Source organism: Mesocricetus auratus, unplaced genomic scaffold (genome assembly GCF_017639785.1).
Source record: "Mesocricetus auratus isolate SY011 unplaced genomic scaffold, BCM_Maur_2.0 Super-Scaffold_100011, whole genome shotgun sequence".
Taxonomy (NCBI): Eukaryota; Metazoa; Chordata; class Mammalia; order Rodentia; family Cricetidae; genus Mesocricetus; species Mesocricetus auratus.
In genome coordinates, this window is record NW_024429195.1 from 2,481,424 (window position 1) to 2,503,121 (window position 21,698).

At 42.9% G+C, this 21,698-nt stretch overlaps 1 long non-coding RNA gene across 1 annotated transcript; it reads left to right on the plus strand.

Annotated features, from left to right (window-relative positions):
* The first annotated feature begins 1,486 nt into the window (after positions 1-1,486).
* Positions 1,487-7,718, plus strand: LOC121143360. Its single transcript, XR_005880567.1, has 3 exons — positions 1,487-2,002; positions 2,711-3,021; positions 5,416-7,718. It is a non-coding gene; the product is annotated as an uncharacterized LOC121143360 (long non-coding RNA).
* Positions 7,719-21,698: the final 13,980 nt, after the last annotated feature.

Genomic DNA, 21,698 nt, shown 5'->3' on the forward strand with positions numbered 1-21,698 from the left:
TGGGAAAATGAGACTCAAGGAGGAAGAAGCCTCAGAGACAGTAATTGACCAGACCAAGGTATTCTTTTCACGAACCGTCTCTTATTGACCAACTGCTTGGCATGCTCCCAGTGACTGTGTGCAGGTTTGTCCCCCTGGCAAGAATGTGAAGGCTCAGGATGAATCTCCATTTTCATTCTTCCTCAACCTTTTCTTTTTCACATCTGTCTTCTTAGGTACAGCAGGAACTTGGTCATTCTCATTGTTGCCATTCAGAGTCTCAAAGAGACTGGTGGAGTTCCCTGGCCCAACCCAGGTTCTATACCCTACTGTTCTTATTATATATCAAAGACTTTTGTTCTTCTAGACACACCATGTTTTAATAAAGGTAAGCAAAGACCTAAAAATGTTCCGACGATCATTCCTCAGCATGTAAATGTTAAAATTCGTGTATCTTTGGATTATACTGTGTTAGAATGACTTGTTTTAAAAATTGCTATTTGCCTTGCTGACTGCAGTTTCATAAAATACTGTTAAATGAATTTTGTCTTGTAATTAGAGCAGCATTTAAAATAATTTTGAACCTAAATGGACCTAAACATGCTTCTGTCATTTTTTAAAGAATGTATTTCTATGAAGGGGCTTCTCAGTATTAATTATAAAATGAAACTATCAATCAACTCTAAAAACTGTGGGAGGTGTAGTCTCAAATAATCAGATGAAATTTAATTATTTATGCAAAAAAACAAGTGCGTCTATGCTTACTAGTATTTAAATTTGCTTTCAAAATGGTAAAATTATACACACACACACACACACACACACACACACAGGCTGAGCAGCGGTAGTGCATATCTTTAATCCCAACACTCAGGAGGCAGAGGCAGGAGGATCTTTGTAAGTTTGAGGCCAGTCTTGTCCACAGAGCTTGTTCCGGGACAGAGAATTCCTGTTCTAAGCAAAGTAAAAAAAATACATTTGGCTATAATTTATTCCTAGTGAATGTTTGATTTGTCTATATGTTTAATAGTCATACAGGTTTGTGTGATATAAAGGCTTCTCCAGTGAAAACAGTTCAGCAGTGGAAAATGTTTAAGACACTCTGACTTGCAGCCCCATTAGTACAGCATTCATTGGAAAGCAGGACCCTGCTGGAGAAAAAATTCAGTACAACCACAACTACGGATACAAGTACAACCAGATGCCAGTGATGACTTAGGAACTTTAAAAGGAGCAAACAGTAATTATGTGCAGTTCCCTCTGTGTCTCAGTTACAGCGACCCAAGACACCTTCGGAGTCCAATAGACACCTGATCCCGGCTGGTGATACTGAGAATACATGGATCAATCACCCATCGTGTGTCAGGTCCTCTCCTGGAAATAAGTCACACAGAGATGAAGAACGCAGGAGAGCCTGAGTTCTGAGTGTTCTGTCAACGGACGTCACAACACGAGACAGCGAATGCCAGCATCGGAGGCACCGCAAGCGGTCCCGAGGAATGCACCTAGTCCCAACGTCTTTAAGAAACGTTGGCAAGAAACCTTCTGTGGAGAAGGGATGCATACACCAGGGAAGATGGCTGAGAGAGAGGGACAGGAAGAGGACTATTCTGGGGAGAGATAACTGCTTCTTAGAGGCAATACATTCAGGGAATTATAATAGTCTGACTAGAGGGATGGGAAATCACGAAGGGTCAGAGAGGAGTCTGAAAGAAAAATGGCTGGGGAGCAGGATGGGCACAGCCCTGAAGGGAATTTAACCAGGAAGGGGCAAAGTCATCGAGACAGCACGGCAGAGACAAACAAACCACTCAAAGACGCACAGTTGTCGTCTAAGTGAGTGTGGTGCTGGCCGCAGAATTTGCTCGTTTTGCAGGCATTCTTCTAACAGATAGCCTCTGAGAGCACAGGTCACTCCCCAGGCTCTGTTCCGGGCACTGAAGATGCAACAGGAAGCAGCGGGGAGAACGAGAAAATCCTTGTAAGATGCTGAGCAGCGATTAGCATTCAAGAGGAAAGCTGGGTGAGTGACAAGTTCTGTGGTTGGAAGACGCTGGTGGGCTGGCTGGTGATTAGTGAGGAAAGGCCTGGCCTAAGAGCCAATCTGAAGTGGTTTCCTGTCTGGTTCATGTCGGGGAGTCTGGGGGGTGTAGGAAAGAGAAATGGCGGCTCCTGAGCTCAGTGACTTTGTGGACCAGGAGCCCAGGAAACCGTCAGGAAACAGGGGATCTCACTGACCTGAAACTCACGGGTCTAGGACGGACAGGCCCAAGAGGCAACTGCCTTTCTAATGGTAAGAATAGCTCTTAGATTCTTCATATTGTAAAATCCACTAAAACTGGGGGCCGAGCGTTGGTGGCACACGCCTTTAATCCCAGCACTTGGGAGGCAGAGGCAGGCAGATCTCTATGAGTTCGAGACCAGCCTGGACTACCAAGCTAGCTCCAGGACAGCCTCCAAAGCCACAGAGAAACCCTGTCTCGAAAAAAACAAACAAACAAAAAAATCCACTAAAACTGACAGTTAATTATTAAACGCCGAGTGTTCACCAGACTCACACTCAGAGAGATGAAGCAACTTACCAAGCATTTCACAGGAAAGGGAAAAAAAGCTACTGCTCCCACACCGTAGTTTCTAGGCCGTTTTGTTTTCAGGTAGCTTGCTCTGTCATTTTCAACAAGTACTAAGACTTAAGACAGCAAAGTAAAACTGTGTGTCCTGGTCTCCTCAGTCAGGAACGTTGCTGAGGACACTAGACTCTCCATCAGTGTTTAATCGCTATGGCATCATTGACTTTAAAAAGTCTGAAAAAACGTGCTGCCACTGGAGGGCATGTTGATGTCCATGATCCCTGCTGTACTGAAGGCTACGCTGACGTCTTTCCTCGGTGCATGATGCTGCCAGAGGCCAGGTTGATGTCCATGATCAGAGACGCTACCGGAAACCATATTGATATCCACTTACGTGAGAAGCCAAGAAAGCAGAGAACCAAAGGTCCACACGCTCCTCTCCCCGGACGCAACTGGACCGGAAAGAGAAACCGTATCCTTCCCCTAGCCCTTTTATCCACAGTATGGTCTACGTACCTGTGACCACACCCAAATGGGTGTGGTCAGTGCTACGGTTTCGTAGATGTCTCCCCACAGAGTCCTTAAAAATTGTGATAAAGATGAAGTGTAGCTCTTCATAGCTGGTGGCTTCTGGTGAGAGGTTGGGGAAAGGCTTTTCTTTAAGGTTCTAGCCACTGAGAGTTTGCCCATGCTCCAGTGAATATGTGGTACCTTAAGGAAGCCTCGTGCTTGATCTGTAAGATAGTAGGCACAAGCGTGGGCACCACAGATGAAAGCTACAAATGGAAAGGTAGAATCAGCCTTGCCATCTTCAGGAAGTTTTCTAGGTACTTTTTTTGGTCATTTAGACACAAGCTAGAGTCATCATGGAAGAGGGAACCTCAGCTGAGAAAATACCTTTATCAGACTGGCCTGTAGGCAAGTCTATGCGCATTTTCTTGATCAATGATTGCTGTGGGACGACCCAACTCCTTACGGGCAGCAATATCCCTGGGCTGGTCAGTCTGGTTCCTATGGAAAGCAGCCTGGGCAAGCCACGAGGAGCCACTAAGCAGGTGCTCCTCCATGGTGTCTGCTTTCGCTCCTGCATCAAGGTTCCTGCCTTGGGTTACTGCCCCGACTTCCCATCATGATGGGCTATAAGCAGCAAGCTAAGCTAAACCCTTTCCTTCCCAACTTTCTTTTGGCCATAGAGTTCATCAGAGCAAGCAATGAAAACAAACTGAGACAGGAGGCATGAGAAGGGTACACTCTGGTTCAACTAAATGTTTTTATATGTGTCAGGTCTTCGAGTGACCCAAAGACATTGGGCCATTTTGTTTCTCATGCTTGGCACTGAGCCACGGTGTCTGGGCCACCTGGATTCTTAAGGAATGGAAACGGGAGCTTTATCTTCTACCCAATCTTTTCCTTAAGACCCCCTGGAGCGAAAGGCCAACTTCCAAAGCAGCATTTGAAAGAGAATTATGATGTAAGCAGACAGGAAAATAGTTTTATGTCTACTTACGGATGTGTCGATTTTCAAGTAGGAAAGCCAAAAAAAAGTGTGTTTGTTTGTTTGTTTGTTCTAGACATGATCTCACTATGTGGTGTCAGAATAACCTGAAATCTGACATCCTCCACCCTCAGCTTCAAGAGAACTAGGATTGTCAGCCTGAACCACCATATGCAGCTTAAGGACATGAGCTTTCTTTTCGTTTGCTTTTCAACTATTCATGAGCCCGAGAAACCTCTTTGAGATTCATTTTCCATCCATGCAGCATGATCAGCTTGAGTCGTGTCCTTATTAGACAGAATTTCCACAAGCAGTAAAAGCCAGTTTACAATGAGATCATTTTTGGAAATTATGGTAGATGCTTAAACGTCAGATTTGGGGGGGGGTTCCTTTTCTTTTGGACATATGCTTCAAACATGTAGCTGCCAACTGTGTAACGTACATCGGTAATTCAGATATGGCTATGTTCAACCTGCCTGTGCTGTTGAGAGCTCTGTTCCTGGCCCAAGCCATTTCTCTCTTGTGCCTATATGATTAACCTTCCCAATTGCAAATCAATTCCACTCTTTCAGTCTCTTCACCCCTAAAGAAATCCTGTCCTAAAGATTGCTCTACCACATTCCATTGAGTGAGTATATCTCCATTTAAAAAAAATATTCTGCCAGCGGGAGATTCAGGGCTGGCTTTTGTTTGGCAATTAAAATGATGCTACTGCAAATCTCTTTAGTGATTATACAGACAGCTTAGTCAGATGAGTTCCTGGCAGTGAGTTCCCCAACTGATAAGGGCGCAGACAAGTTCAGCTTCAGGAGATGCTGCCAATAATTTCCTGAAGCGGTAATGCCACGTTTCTTACTGATTTCCACGACTTCCGCCTTTTTTTTTCTCATATTGCTATTCCAATGCGTAACAATAAATGAAAATACAAAAGGTGATGCACTCATTCAGAAAAGGTAAAAGTTTTTACTAATAGAAGATAGGTCAGAATTCAAAAGCACTCCCTGAGCGTACTGAAGACGCTATGCTTAGTGGATCACTGATGAGAAAGAGGTCAGACAGCCGGCACCACACCACAGTACTGCAAACATACTTCCTGGTCTTGAAATAGTTATTGGTAAAAATCAGCCATATGAGCCAAATATCTTACAAGTATTTTAGGATTTGACATTTATCATCCCATTATAGCAAATGTAAATGACTACAGTCGTGTTACTTATCATGATATTGTCCTAAAGAATATAAAGCTTCTGTTCTCATCCATAGCCAGTGTTGTTATATGTTTTAAAAAACCGACACTAATTTAAATTAGGAAGGTGCTCTTTGATCAGCTGAACTTGAATACATTTTTTTCCTTCATATTATGGCCCATAGCCGATGAGGATAACATGGGCATTGGAGGATAGAAGTCAGAACAGCTGTCAACGCCTGTATGAGATGCTCACAAGACTGGACCATTAATATGCCAGCGTTTGGCACTCACAAAACTCAGGAGTCTCATGAGCAACGCAAGGAGAGGCATATGAGGGCCTTCTCCCAGAAGATGGATAAACAGTTAACAACTGCTGGGAAGAAGGAACAAGACTCTTTTCTGGTGGGCCTCTGTGAATGATACGTCACCTATGTCCCTGTCACTGAAACTCATTGATTCACCAAACTATGGTGGAGTGGAATGAGAGATCTTACTTGGTACCTGTGGCACTGACCACACCCAAATGGTATGTAAGTGTGCGGGATTTAGGTCTGGGGGGAAGTACAGGTTCTCACTCTCTGGGTTCCTGTCAGGTCTCGGAGGGCAGCTGAGATTGGATGCTTGGAGTGCTGACCCTGGGTTGTTGGTTTCTCATGTAAGTAATTTCTCCCTAGTAAAATTAACCTGCTTCATCCCAATCCTGTATATCATAGATTTTACTACCACAGTGGAGTTGTTTCTTCCATATATTATGGCCCCATCTGGCTGAGCAGAAGTAGATTCCACAGGAAAAGTCAGATAGCACCCCCACCTCTTCCTGGTTCTGCCCAGCATAGGCCTTACTCCCAACTTTGTCTTCTGAATGGAGATTTGATAATTTAGTAACACTACTAAATAGTCTGAAGAGTTCCTTAGTCCCAGACCCCAGAGAAGTCACCAACAGACCTTCCCATAGCTCCTTCCACCCATCGATAAATTGGAGCCTGATGCTGTGTTCAGAACAGACTGAACACATCATGACTCTACTCATCCAGAACAGTGGACACTGTGGTGGTGTTAAGCTCACTGCTCACAGACGCTGAGGTCAGCTGGATGCTCCTGTCTACGGTGGGGATTCTCCTACCAACAGTCTCCTCCTTCCTCTTTGGCCTCAGCAAAATAATGAAGCACTTGGCAAGAAATATGCAGCCTAACACGCCATAGCTGGATGCCAAAATGGCAAATATTTCCACGGCCACTTTGAACTTGCCTTTGGTGCTCAAGTAAACAGGGACAAAAGAGATCCAGGTGAACAGGTATATATAGCCACACCTGTCTTTTTGCTTGGGCACTGAATCATAAGTCTTCAGGTCTCATGTTTTCAGGGTAAGTGCTCTTTATCCACACAGCCATCTTCCCAGACTCCCGTATTTTTATAATATTCATTGAGGTGTGTTTTAGAATTCAGAAGTGTAGTTTGTTTATGCCTCAATTGGAGGAGGTGTTCTTATTTCAAGGATGGGTAGGATGCCTTTTCCAGGTCAGGCTTGGTGATACATTACTTGCAATCCCAGAACGTGGAAGGCTAATTCTGGGTGATGGTGAGTTTGAAGCAGCCTGGGCTATTAATAGAGTGAGCTCCCAACTCAAAAACCAATAGAAAAACAGTCAAAGGTAAGCCTGTGAAATCTTCAATCACTGATAAGAGTGTACTGCCGTTGTATTAGGAAATGCTTATGAAGTCTGGGTTCAACCACCATGAGGGCCTGTGTAGGAAGGCTGTGAACGGCACACGGGGCAGAGTGAAGGATGTTCTTCCCACAAAGCATCCTAGAAAGAACTGTGTAAACTGTGATGAGTGGATGCACTCGAATTCAAGGTTGTGGAGAGAATGCCCTGCCGTGTTCACACCCATGACAAGGGCAAAGGCCCGGGAGGAGGAGCCTTGGCTCTTTCACATGGTTCAAGATGATGAGATGTAACATGACCAGTACTTCCTTGCTGTGCTTGCATTTGCTCAAGCTGACAGTAAATAATCACCTAACGTGCTGTTTTCTTCTGTATAAAAAGTGAGAAGCGCTCTTTAGGCATTGCTCTTGAGTTCCCCAACCTAATCGCCCAACTCAGATCTTTGTCATTTCCCTATATCTTCGAAGACAGCCTCGCTGACTTGTGTGGGTCAGCAAACTGCACTCGAAGCAACTCTAAATATACAAATACATCAATTCCGGTAGAGAGGAAAAATGTGAGCATGACTGTACTTCGTTGAAAGAGTATTAAAATAGAAATTTGCTGAATTTTACTTTTTTATCATTTTAATAGAAGGAGTTTCCTGCAAACATTGGGCAAACAGCAACATTTTCTTTATTCTCCCCCCTCTATAAAACATGAGTGTCTACACTATACTTAGCCTAAGGAATGCAAAAAGAAAAGTGTCAAGATTCATCCATGAAGTAGTTCATCTCACAGGGAGTAGGCTCGGAGTCACAGACGGTGTTACATAATTCAGGTTAAAGAAGCTCTGTCTGTTCTGCAATGTCAGAAGGGCCACAGATCTGTGTTGTCCTATATGGATGGCAGCCCCTGGCTACATGAGGCTGTTGAGCCCTTGATACACCTAATGTGACTCAGGAACTGAATTTTAAGTTTCTTTTTATTTTTCACCTTCATTTTTAAAATTTTATCAAAAATAAACTTTTTTTTCACATACTATTACAGTTTCTTCTGCCTCTACTCCTCCCAGTTCCTCCCCATCTCTCTTCCTGTCCAAGTCCACCCTCTCTCTCTCTTATTAGAAAACAAACAGACTTCCAAGGGATAATGGGATAATGATAAAATAAAACAAGAATAAAGACTAGTGTATTGGGGAAGGACAAAACAAAGGCACATGAGGAAAAGAGCACAGGAAACAGATACAGATTCAGAGACCCACTCATTTCCACACTCAGGAATCCCAGAAAAACACTAAACTGGAAGCCAAAGTATATGCACAAAGAAACTGTGGGGGGGGGGAGAGAGAGAACCCCAACATCACATCACATCACATCATGAAACAATGACTCTCTAACGATGTGAATTTGCTTTCTGTTGACCATCTGCTCTGGCTATGCAGTCTTCCTTTAAGAATAATTTGTTTTCTCAGTGGGACTCCCTTTGAGAAAACTAAATTTTCATCTGCAAGTGTTTATCAAGTGACAATAGCTTCTGGGTGAGGGATGGAGGCACATATCCACTTTGGTCCCTGACCTATCTTGTCTCAGGTTCTTGACAACATGGGCAGTTTCAGACATGGGTTCCATCTCATACAGTAGGTTTAAATTCCATCAAAGATTGGGTGGTTAAACTCACAATATTTGTGCCACTATTGCCTCAAAGTATCATGCAGGTGGGTCCCCATTGTAGACAGAATTATTTGTCACTGGGTTGGTTTTTGTCTTTCTCTTCTGGTAGCATGAAAAGTACCTTTCAGTACCAGGAGGGTCGAAGGGTCTAGCTAGGCACCAGCGTAACTTTTCTATACTTAATGAGATTATGGAGGTGTTAACTTCAGCGAAAGGTTCTTACCATAAGCGTGTAGAGAGCTAATCAACAGCCTTAGTAATTGCCTCGATTATTTGTGGGTTTTCATGAAGTCCCTTTGGCCAACAATTCAATTTATGTAACCCATTTCTGGCACTGTTGGTTTTACTTGATGGCAAGAGAGGTCTTGGAGCTTTGTCTCCCTTCTTGTTTGGTAATTTTGTTTATATCTATTTCATAGTGTATCTATTTTAAGAAGTTTCTACTGTAGTAGGTTTATGATCCCATGAAAAGCCCTTAGTGTTGGCTGTCCCTTCTGAATTCTTCCTTCTGCTTGATTTTTCCTTCTCCCTCATCATTCAATACTCCCATTCCAGTCTCTACCCCACCCCAGTATCTCCATAATTATGTATTATGTTTCTCCTTCATTGGGAGATCCTTCTATACTAGAAGCTTGGGTATGTTGTATATTCATTTTCAGTAAATTCTAGAAAGTCTTTCCTCTTTTTGCCCATCTGTCTGTCTGTCTTGAGCCATTCTTTATTCAATAGAGAGTTTTTCAGGTTCCATGATTTGTAAGATTTCTGTTGCTCATAATTTAACAACAGCTTTAATTTATGATGGTCAGAAGGGATGCAGGGTGTTCCTTGGTTTCTGTTCACCCTCTGATTCTCAAGAGGGTGTGGTGGCTGTGTGCTGCCTGGTAGAAAATGCTTTTGGTGTGTTCCTCCTAGGTGTGGCACTGGAGGTTGGGGGTAAAATGTGTTTCTGGGTATTGGGAGCTGACTTTTAGAAATGGGGGTGGCTTGGAAGGGTGTGGCTGGGGAAAATCCACAGGAGGAAAGAAAGCAGGTTGTTCCACCAGAATCTGACTAACACCCTGGGAAAGTGGCAGAGAGTGAGGGAGACCATAAAAGGTAGTCTGCTGCAGAGCTGGGGGTGAGTTCAGGGGAATTGGACTTAGAGGAGAGAAGGGAGAGGTGAAGATCTGTAGCTAGATTTATCTGCTTCCCTGCCCAGAGTCAAATTTTAAGTTGTATGTACTTACGTTTTGTGCTTTGGTGCTGGGCTCAAACTAGAGGTTTCAATCTTGCTGGGCAAACACTCTCCCACCGAGCTATATCTGAAGCCCTGATTTAGTTTCCAACTTAAAGTATCTGTACTTTAAGGGCTACTAGATTGGACAGAGAAGCTGGACAGAGAAAGGTCTGCAGCAGAGAGCTCTGGAACCCCAGTGGCAAACACTGACAAGCTGCTGTTTGGGCTTTTAGTCATAATATATTCAAGAACTGCTTCAGAGTGAACCAAGAAAGATAGAGACTGATGTCTGTCTTTCTCTCCCTCTCCCTCTCCCTCTCCCTCCCTCCCTCTCTCTTTATGTGTGTGTGTGTGTGTGTGTGTGTGTGTGTGTGTGTGTGTGTGTGTGTTATACTTTGGGGGGGTTTCGAGACAGGGTTTCTCTGTAGCTTTGGAGGCTGTCCTGGAACTCTCTCTGTAGACCAGGCTGGCCTTGAACTCACAGAGATCCGCCTATCTCTGCCTCCTGAGTGCTGGGATTATACTCTTATGGCTTTTTTGAGAGGCCTGCCACCCACCTCTCAATAAATAAATCACACATGGAGGCTTGTTCTTAGTTACGAATGCCCAGCTTTAGCTCAGCTTGTTTCATGCCAGCTTTTCTTAACTTAAATCATCCCAACTACTTTTTGCCTCTGGGCTTTTTTTCTTTCTTGCTTGCTTCTGTATATCTTACTTTCACTCTTACTCAATGGCCCCTGACATCCTCCTCTTCTTGTTCTTTTGCTCCTCTTCCCTCTTTCTCCTTCTATTCATTCTCACTGCCTGACAGCCCCGCCTGTCCTTGCTCCTGCCTCCCTATTGACTGTTCGACTCTTTATTAGACCACCAGGTGTTTTAGACAGGCAAAGAATCACAGCTTCACAGAGTTAAACAAATGCAGCATAAACAAAAGTCACACATCTTAAAACAATATTCCCCAATCTCTCTCTCTCTCTCTCTCTCTCTCTCTCTCTCTCTCTCTCTCTCTCTCTCTCTCTCTCTCTGTCTCTCTCTCTCTCTGTGTCTGTCTGTCTCTCTCTCTCTCTCTGTGTGTGTGTGTGTGTGTGTGTGTGTGTGTATAAGCCTATGTATGTTTATTCATGGAAAATTTAAAGTAATTAACTGATGAAAAAGATCTCGTAGGTGTCTGGCACACAATAAGAGCTCAAAAATCTTGAGTTCTTCGTACTCTTAGATGGTTTCTCAAAAACTTGGACGATTAGGGGATTTCAAACTTTATGATAAGTGGGCACATTCAACAGTGGGCTAATACTTTTCACATATTTTTCCTCCCATGCCAAAAAAGTTCCGAAGCAACAACATGTCCCTGACTACACATATACACTTTCATCATTTCACTTCTCCTGGTAAGTCCCTCCATCCCGAGATTTACAAGGCCGATCGAATTTCTCCTACAGTCTGTCATTTTACTGCAACTCCCCAAGCTGCTCCATACTGTACACTAATGTCATTATTCTGCAGCTTTATTTTCACTGAGCTAATATTTCACTGAAGATAGTAATAGTAATAAATTTCGTTGTTTGGTCCAAGACAACATTCTTAATTGTGGCAAGTGGTTGGGGGTTTCTGTTTGACTGGTTTTTTTTTCAACATTTCTCTCATTCTTTTCCGTTCTCTTTCTGTCCTCCATATGATCTCTCTCCCTCACCTCACTGTGTGGCATAGACCAGCCTGTCATTTGTGATCCTCCTGCTTCCGCCTTCTTAGGGCTGGATTATAGACCCGCACAAGCATGCCCTGCTGCTGTTCTTTGGAGCTCCTCTAGGTGTTATCTCCACCACGTGAACCAGGCGATAGCCAGGAGCTCACCAGACACTTCCACTGTGAAACCTGTAGGCTGCGGTGTGTGTGTCAAAGCCCCCTCTGTTGCTGCAGAGAGGGCAGAGACACAGTTCAGTGGCGGAGTGCTGTGTGAAGTCCTGGTTTTGATATCCCGAACTGTAGAAGGGAGAGTGCATGGGAATGATGTAATAATAATAATAACAAATAAGTAACAACAATCAAAATGACAATAGTAAAAGTACAGACTTTTCTGGAGTAAGCACTTCACATTAAAAACAAAACAAAAGCCAGTATCCCTACTCAAAACTCTGATTGCTATTGGCTCCCAGGATAACTTTAGAAATAAAATTTTAAGTTGTAAGACTCGACTGTTGTTTATTTAACATTCCAGAACAGAACTTTTTAATGATATGTTCAAACTTTTCAAAAATGCATTTCTACACATACATAGAATACTCTGGTAACTAGGTTTCCTACCTCAACTTACGAACCTAAGAGTTCCTCCCCTCCTACTCATCTCCCACGGGAATACATGAGAAGAAAATGGAAAAGAAATGAGGTCCTTTCAGAACTACAGTTGGAAGGAAAGGAATGTTCCAGGATTGATATGAGAAATCACCTTACATTCTATGAAAAGATAGCATGAATTAATTTAAAAAGAAAAACAGAACAAAACAAAAAACTTCACACCTGTGCCATGGCTTCGACAGCACAGAGAGCCTACGAGTATCAGAAACTTCAAGCTTTTTATGAGCAGAGAAATGGGCCTTAAATTCCAATAAGACTGTCTCAGGAATTCCCTCTACAACCCTGGATAAGCAGGAAATTCTTTGAGTCAGAAAAGAGTTATGTAAAAGATAACGGGAGAGGGCCCTGAACCCAAGGTCGTGCAGAACAGATCGAGTCATTCTGAAATGAAGCGACGTTCTTCCCACACTAAAACAGAACTGATATGCATGCAATGACAAGAAGTTATCAGTTTTGAAGAGGGGGGACTTTAGAGGGGCTACAATGAGAAAGAACGGGAAAGAGAAAAGTGATTTGTTGTATTTTAATTAAAAATGCATTTAAAAAAATGAGGCGCTTGTTACAGGGCGAGCTTGTTGACACCGAGCATGACCTCTCCTCGATGGGAAGGGAAGATGTGTAAGGAAGGAGGACACACAGACCAATGCACTGAGAAAAAAAATCTTAGATGCAAACCCGTGCTTCCCCAACCAAAACATTTTTTGACAAAGGCCCTAAGAACATTAGTTGAAGAAAAGGCAGGCGACTTCTGTAACTGCTGGGAAAATTAAACCAGCCTTCGCCGGCAAGCAGGGCTGTTATCAGAAAGACAAAAGACGGTGCTGGTGAGTGAGGATGTGGAGAGATCAGAACACTTCACACGGATAGTCTGCCCGCACATTGCTCCACGTAAGTGGCGCAAACCTACGTTAGTACTCCACGGGGATGTTGCGACCACACACCAGTACTCCACGCTGACAGCGGGAACACACCTTAGTACCCCACGATGGACAATGGGGGGGTGCATTAGTGTGTTTTGCGTGGAAGGTGTGAATCTGTTTACCAAAAGAGACATCTTTACTCCCACATTCATGTGCATCACCGGTCACAATACCGGAGAAGCAGCCCACATCGTCAGCTGATGAATGGGTAAAGAAAACTCAACATGTGTGTCCAAAGAGAATCTATTTATGCACAGAGGGACGAGACACTACCATCTGCAGCAGCGTGGATGAAACTGGACACCGTTATATGGTCGTTTTAAAGAGCTGATCTCCTTAGAGACGAGGAACGTAGTACGTGCTTACCGAAAGCTATGCACATAAGGGAGAAGGAAAAGTTGATCATTTGATACTGAGATACGGCAGGATGATGGTGAGATGTTCTGGTGTGCAACTGTGCGCTAAAGTAACTGCGGATGCCAATAACATACAACATTTAAAATCTTGGCATACTTTTGCCATAAGGCACTGGTAAATTATTTGAAAAGGCATGTATTTGACGTGACCTAAATATCGCACAATGCATGGGTGCATGGACAACATCACGCAATACTTCGTAAGCATTCACGACTTTCATTTCTCGTGCTTGCTTAAGCATATTTTTTTAAAACCGAGGCAGAAAGGAAATTTTAAAAAAAATGGATCTGAAAATGGAAGAAATGAAAAGGCTGATTTTTACTCAGGAAAGAAACCAGAAAAAAATATCTTTTTAAAAAAGGGGAATCAACACAGAAGCAACAGTAATTTCAGAAAGCACATTTGAATGAAATTTAATAAAGACCATTGAACAAAGAAATTAGGAATAAGATGGTGAATCCAAATACTGCTGCTGAGAGAAAATGAAGTGAAAACATTAACTAGAGGAGTCACGCGCAAAGGTGTCTGGAATGCTTGAAGAATAAAAGCAAATTAGCAAAACTAATATTTAAAGTGGCAATCCCTGGAAGCACTCAAAACACAAAACACCCTGAATATTTACACAGATAGGATTTGCTGTACTTAGAGAAATAACTCTGGTATTTTACAGTTCATTTGTGTCTGCAAAAAGACATAAAACTTTGCTTTTCTATATATAAATAAATATATCACGGCAACTAGCTCTTAATGGTTCAGGGTTCCAAAATCCCGACAAACAATTTGGCTCAAATTTAGGCCTGTGAGCATGTGTTTTCCAACTTGACCAGTGCAATTTCTCCACTATGGTCTAATTGTCAATTTAGGACGTCATGGTACGCATCTTTCAATATCCATCCCTGGCAAATAAACCCTGTTTTTGTTTGATCATGGCTGTAAATGTAAGACTAGTACAATAGCTAGAAAACAGGGTGAAGATTCGTTGTTTAGAACATAGTGTTTTATTAAGATAGTAATTTCAAACTCATTACAGCATGAGATAGTTTTCCTTTTCATCATTATGTACTGCATCAGGGTTGATAATCCAGACAGGAAAAGTGGTTGGTCAAATTAAGGTGTTCTATGGGTAGAATAAGCATACTGGATCACAAAGATTTTTGAGAAAAATAATGACTGAAAATTCTAATAATGTTCATTCTCATATTGTTTTCATATTATTGCGATTGTAACATGGTAAAGAACATTTTAGAAATATTGAGTTAAATACATCATTAAGTTTAATTTATATCTTTTTTAAATTTACCAGTAGGAAATTTTAATTTACTATTGTAATAGGGAACCATTGGAGTGGTAGACAAGATAAGAGGACCATGTCCATTTATGAAAATCTCAATATTTGGCATTGTGGTGCCAGATATTCTCAAATACCTCTAGAGGAAGGAAAATGAGGGTATTTCTGGGTTTTTTTTGTCTCTTTCCTAGATTTCTTTCACTTCTAAATATCAGCACACTCTTCTCTGGGTTATCGGGGTCTGTGGACAGGAAAGACCCAGAGACCCATTTTCTGCCTTTGCAAATCTCAAGAGTCTAGCGAAGAGGCTGGATAAGCAAGCACTACAGTCAAATTCAATAACATCTATGTTGCTACTGTGGAAAGATTCTAATTGCCTCAGGGGGAAAAAAAACAGAAAACCATCTTATTCCAGGAGATGACTACCTGAAATGGGCTTAATCGCACTGGCTGCCCATCCATGAACGGCTGTATAATGAAAAGGTGGTAGAAAAAATACACAATAGAATTCTATTCACCTGTAAAGAAAGTCGAAGCCATGAAATTCATGGGCAAATTATATGGAACTGAAAACACAATATATACTGAATGGGGTAACCTATGCCCAGAGAGACAAATGTTTGCATGTTTTCCTTTGCATGTGGATCTTAGCTTCGGTGGAAATACACAATGGAATTCTAGTCATCTATAAAGAAAAAATGAAACCATGAAATTCATTGGTAAATTATATGGAACTGGGAAAACTTATATATACTGAATGGGGTAACCTATGCCCAGAGAGACAAATGTTTGCATGGCTTCATTTACATGTGGATCTTAGCTTCAAATTAACTTTAAGCATCAAACCTGGAGCACTGTAGAAGCCAGGAAACTACAACAGTAGCATTGGGGGTTATGCCATTAGGGATGCGGACCAGAAGAACATGGGGGATACGAAAGTAAAGAGAGGGATACTGGAGGTAGAAACATGCAGTCAGAAAAAAAAAAGATGACAGGATTGTGGGAGAGGGGAAAACCTACTACTTACCAGTTAATTCAAAAATACAAGAGAAAGACTTAAAAGGGGGACATCCTGCACTGGCCAATGCCAGTGTCGGGGTAAGAACTAGGAGGAAGGGAGAAGAGACGTGTCAGCGTTTTCTTTGGGGCCAAATGTGTTCTCACAGCAGCTCAGGTAGCCTGTCTTGGGCTCGGACAAAGTTGTGCCCACCAACAGTCAACCACGGATTGCGAAGGGGCTAAAGAGCTGCCATCCCTTCATACTGAACCGGGGCGGGAGGGGGGGAGCTAGTAATCGACTTCAGTGCTGTGTCAAATGGGGATCTAACTCTAGTGGATGTTTTCCAATCCCTGGCTACAGAGAGCCGATCTTCGTCAAAATTAAGGGGTCACCAGGAAGAGAAAAAGAAAGAAAAGGAAACGCGTGTGGGGAAAGGGCATGTCAGAAGACAGAGAACGAAAGCCAGGCAGGGTGAAAATCAACTGGAAGCTCTGCCAGCGTGTGTTGTATTGTCAAGTTCTTACTATTGGTTTCCCCCTTTGCTATTCTCTCGTTGATCATGTTCCCTTGGAGACAAAGAAATTCTAAGCCTCTGCAACCTGAAGTTCCATCCGAGGGGAAGGGTGTCCAGAGAAGGTCGCCGTCGGGTGTACAACAGTGTGTGAGAAAGGGTGACTGGTAGACATTGACGAGAAGCCTTTAGGAAAACAGCCTTTCTCTAACTCTTGTCAAACCCTGTCAACCTACCCAGGCAAAAACCACGCTTCTTTAGTGGAAAGGTAAGACATCACACAGGGACGCCCTTCTGATCACCGTCAGTGTCCTATGCTTCATCAGATTTCTCATCCAAAGGACATAGTATGATTGCCAGCTCTTCACAGACAAGTGAGACTGAGGACTTGGCCGAAGACTGGATTGCAATGTCTGGTGATATTAATTATTACATAGGCACTGTTAAATATCCTAACTTTGGGCAAGACCCTGATTAAGCCCTTATTTCCTGGTCTGTAAAGAGAAGAAAGTCCTCACTGTCTTAGTGATGGGTTAAAGTCTATGTACCAAAAGCCTTCATTATGTGAGTTTATAAGATGGGTATTTTAACCACCCATCTACCTGTAGGACCTCTAGGCTACCCATTCTCTTAGTTTTCCTTTGCCTCTTGTCATCTTAGTCCAAATAAAACCACATCAGAGTTTAGAAAGTGGTACTTTCATTGCCAAAACCATGAGAGAGGTCTTCATTTTTGCCCCTTATTAGAACTCAGCAAAGAAATGCTCAGAAGCGTCTACGTCCTAACTGTTCTCAGAATAACCTTCCTGTAAGTGTATCTGTCTGTCGTTTAATCCTGGAACACACATCCCTACCATCAGATATGGGCTCAAGTTTAGAAATGCCATCTGGGACTCCGGAGGATGACAGAAGAGTTGACATACCTGTCTCAATAAAAGAAGGAAGGAAGGGAGGGAGAGAGGAAGGAAGGAAGGAAATGTCAAGATAAACTACTAACAAGGTGTTACAAATGTTCTAAGTCAGAAATAGAATAAGCTCAAAAAAGTATAAAGTACATATTAATTTGTTGTTAAATTTTAAAAATCACCTTAATACATTTATCAGGCTTTCTTAAGTGTCCGTATTAACGCTCAAATGTCAGGACTTGCATTTTGTGATTTTGACTTGTTGACACATGGGGACATATCAAGGAGAATAAACCCTACTACAGACTAAGCAACATTCTACCCATGATGTGTGGTCCCCTAATGATCCTTAACACATCTTTCCATGCAATAGTTGTTACTCTTGGAGCAAGTTTAACACTGCAATGTTTAAACGATAGTTTATAGGGTTGGTATTCACCATGAAAAGAATCCTCCTTATAGTATGGGTAGTTTCCAAAGAACTTTTTTAAAATGAAGAAGGGAATCTTTTTTGACATCTAACATATAACCTAATTTATTCTTACGCATTTATTATAACATCCTAGCACTCAGATCTTGGTGGGTTTCTAGGTTATATTCCTTTGTTACTATCACAGCATTCCTTGGAGAAATTGCTCTTTGAAGCAAGGGGAGCAGATAAAGTGCAGAATGTGTCTGCAGTGTCTAGGTGTTCAAGAAAGCAAGGGGATCAGGAATTATAGAGGAATGCCCAGAGAAATGGCCCCAGTGGTCAGCCAGAAATTTTAAGCAAAAGGAAAGGGAGGCAAGGATTACACCCTTATCTTGAACTTAAGGAACTTACTTCTTTGGGCTCAAACAAGTCACACAGTTATCATTAGGCATAAATGGCCCCATCCTGCTTTACACCCACTGAGACGATCCAGGGCATAAACCATTCATAGCTTATCTGACATTGTTCATGATCCTGAGTTAAGACATGCAGATTGATACTTTTCAGGTCTTCCAGCTTCTCCTCTCAGGTGCAGAGCTGGTGAGATATGTCATACAATCTGTCTTCTTTACCAGTCACATTACCAGAGTGAATCTCTCTGTGGTCCACATTGCAAGGCATACCGCTATTGGGCCAGGTACACAGTTAAAAGCAGTTTGCCATAATTCAATGGTTAAGGCATTGTTCAGATCCTTGCTAGGGTATAACATTGCAAAGAAATTGATTTAATCCTGGCATAGCAGTTGTTGGTATTGCAAATCCAATACTTCCACCAAAATAGGAAAAATATTCAGGCTTTGCAATAGGGGTTGAGGTAATCCAGGCTTCACTGGCTATCCAGGTCCTGTCAGTTATGCTATGATGAACCATTTCCAGCACAAAGGGGCTGAGGTCAATATCAGAGGTAAAAAGAACAATGACTCTGGCAGTGAAACTCTTCACTTCATTAACAACTTTTTGTATTTTCTCATTGGAATAGACTTTGGGAATGGTTTCAAAGAAAGGAACACAGAGGATGGCAGCCTCCATTTTTTTTCCCCCTAAAGTATCTTACTCCGTATTTTCCATAGCCATCACCAACTGCAATGGTGCCTACCCAGGCCCAACCCAAGTGTTTGATGAGAGTCACCATGGCCTCTGACTGGATCTTATTACTGGTCACTATGGGGCTTCATGATGGGGATTTGTCACTATTTCACATAATGGAATTTGTCACTAAGAGCTGAGAAGGAAGAAACATAGCTGACCTATGAGTGATAATATCCGGCGAGTGGAAAGCAGGAACAAATGCTATGGTACAACTTCGGAGTACGTTCACCGGGAGGAGTGAACTGGATGGTGCTCGTTTTCCCCGCCCACTTTCCCCGCCTATCCTCCCACAGACAATGGCTTCTCACCCCTCCATCTACTCAGTGGGGGAAAAACGCTCTGACCGACTCATCAATGCAAAGGACCCCAGGGCTGCCCGTAACTAAGGTGAAGACACCCGATACACTAGTTTTTCATGTAGTGGGGGATCCACAGCCCTGAAGGGAATGCCGTCTTCTCTCACCCAAACCCCTCGTCACCTGTGGGTCTCATACACAAACGTGATGGAATGAGCCCAACTCACAGTCCGTTCAGCACCAACAGTTGTTCCCACTTCCACCATCGTTCTTTCCCCCTTCACACACATCTCTTCCCATTACTTCCCATCTTTTCTCTTCTCTTTTTCTCCCCCAAGACGTGTGTGTGTTGTGTGTGTGTGTGTGTGTGTGTGTGTGTGTACGCATGTATGTCTTAAAACTTAGTTTGAGATGGATGGTAAAAAGCGCTGCTCCAGTCTCATGCCTAAGCAATATCCTCCAAAATGTACTAAATTTCATATGTGTACATTAAAGTAAATGAAGGAGCACTTTTTTTTAATCTTCCGTGTCCATTGATCTTTATATGGAAACACACACATGGAGATAAGCTGACCAGATATTCCCGGGTGTCTTGCATGCATCTTTGCTGTTGCTAACTGCAGTTTAGAACACGTTACTTCTCCCCTATACAACCTACTGTTGCTGATAAATCACCTCAAGCAGGATCATCTCCAATGCCATAGCTCCCAGACTGCCAGTGCACTCATGAAACCAGACTGTACCCGTGCTCTTGCTTCTTTCTCCTTTGTCCTATTCTTGTATGGTCAGCTACAGCTACACACTCTTTAGAACCACACAAGCAGCAACGCCATAGAGAACATGTATATAATAAAAAAAATAAACGTGTTTCTCAAGCAAAGACAACTGGTTTCAGTAGCCTGCTAAAGGATGCATTCCCTTTGTGGAAGGGATAACTAATGTTTGAAAAGGCCACAAGGGAGCCTAGCATTTTATAAGTTTCATATAAATAGTGCATAGTTATAAAAAAGAAATTTAGTTTGAGTTATACTACTCAGGGGGAGTATTCTCACCCCCTGAAGACTTAGGTTGATAAATAAAAAGCCCAGTGCTAGGTGTGGGATATCTTCCCTTAAGTTTGGGTCAGAGGTGGCCCACAGAAACTCCCAAAACAATATAGGCTGCTACCAACGCTCTTTGTTTCTCATGAGAACTCAACAGTAAGACCTTAATGATGAAAATAACACATGTAGCATGAGGAGACGGTGCTCACCAGGAAGCTTCCTTCCTGCCAGATTAGCTTTCATGGTACTAGAAGGCGCTACACAGGGTGCTACAGGGTGCTGAGGTAAACAAGTCATCGAAAGTCCTTCCTCAACTGTGAACCCCATGTCTGACATGGCAAGATACCCTCATGCATACAACAATGGCATGAATATTACAGGAGTATACCTTTCTGATTCGTATTTAAGGCCTGTTCCACAGGAAGACAAACACGCTTGGTATTATAAATCTGACCAAGAATCCATGGCTGGGGATTTTATAAGTCCTAAGGGGGAACCAACTAGTATTACTCTGCTGAATAGATACGATATCAAACTTTCTTCTAAATGCCTGTCTCTACCTGTAGATTAGTGGAGCACTGAGACTTCATCAAAGAAGTGTCTTTGTGCAGCCACAAATGAGACGTCTATCTCATAACCTACTTCCCAAGACTCAGGTACCATCATGGGGTGGGGGCGGAGGTGGATTGGGGTGGGGTGGGGAGGGGACTAACAACCAGAGGTCAGGGAAGGCTGGAACAAACCCATACCTCCTAGACATGACAGGGTTCCTGCACTCATGTCCTTGCAGAGATCATGACTACCTTCACAACGTCTATATACTAGCAAGCCAGTGAACATCCTAGCTTGGAAGGGGAGGTGTTCATGAGTTCCCCATTCCAAACAGAGGAGACATGGGTAACTGATAGATTCTGGCGGGGGGGTGGAGGGGGAGTCATCTTTCTTCGCAAGTGTGGTTCCTGGTAAGTCAAGCCTCTACCCAGGAGTGCATGGAAAGAACAAATTGGAGCCAATGGGTTAATAAAAACTCCCCATAAAGAGGACATAAAGTTGAGGAAGGTAGAGACGCGAAGGTAAGATCTGGAAGGAGTTAGGAGGAGGAGTGGGATTGAATATGATCAAAATGCCTTGTATGGAATTCCAAATGAGTAGATATATTTAAAAAAGAATTTAACCACGTAAGATCTTGTTTCTTGTGGCTAGAGAGATGGTTCGGTAGTTAAGAGAGTTCAGCTGGAACCTCCAGATCACTCCTGCTTAATCCGGAAAGCCCTACTCTTCTCTCTCCAAACTCCATCCTCTCATAGAATCTCCAACAAAGAAAAGAGCCAAACAAAAGCCCAGTACCACATTCTTGGCGGTTGTGGTAGCACCTCCTCTGAAGTTGCCTGTAGCCCAAGTCGACCACACTTGGGCACAAACCCAGCTTGCAGCAGATACGTCAGCACACCTTGCCCTATACACTAAAAAAGGTCCCTGCTTCAGTTCGGGCATGTGCCTCCTCCTGCCTTGATCTCTGGGGCTGGAGAACTGGTCTGGTCATTGCTTTGTCTGAATGAAGCTGCTATTTCACTTTTTTCAATTCAGCTTTGTCCGGCTTACTGCAGTCGGTGGAGAAACCTATTATACAGAAAACC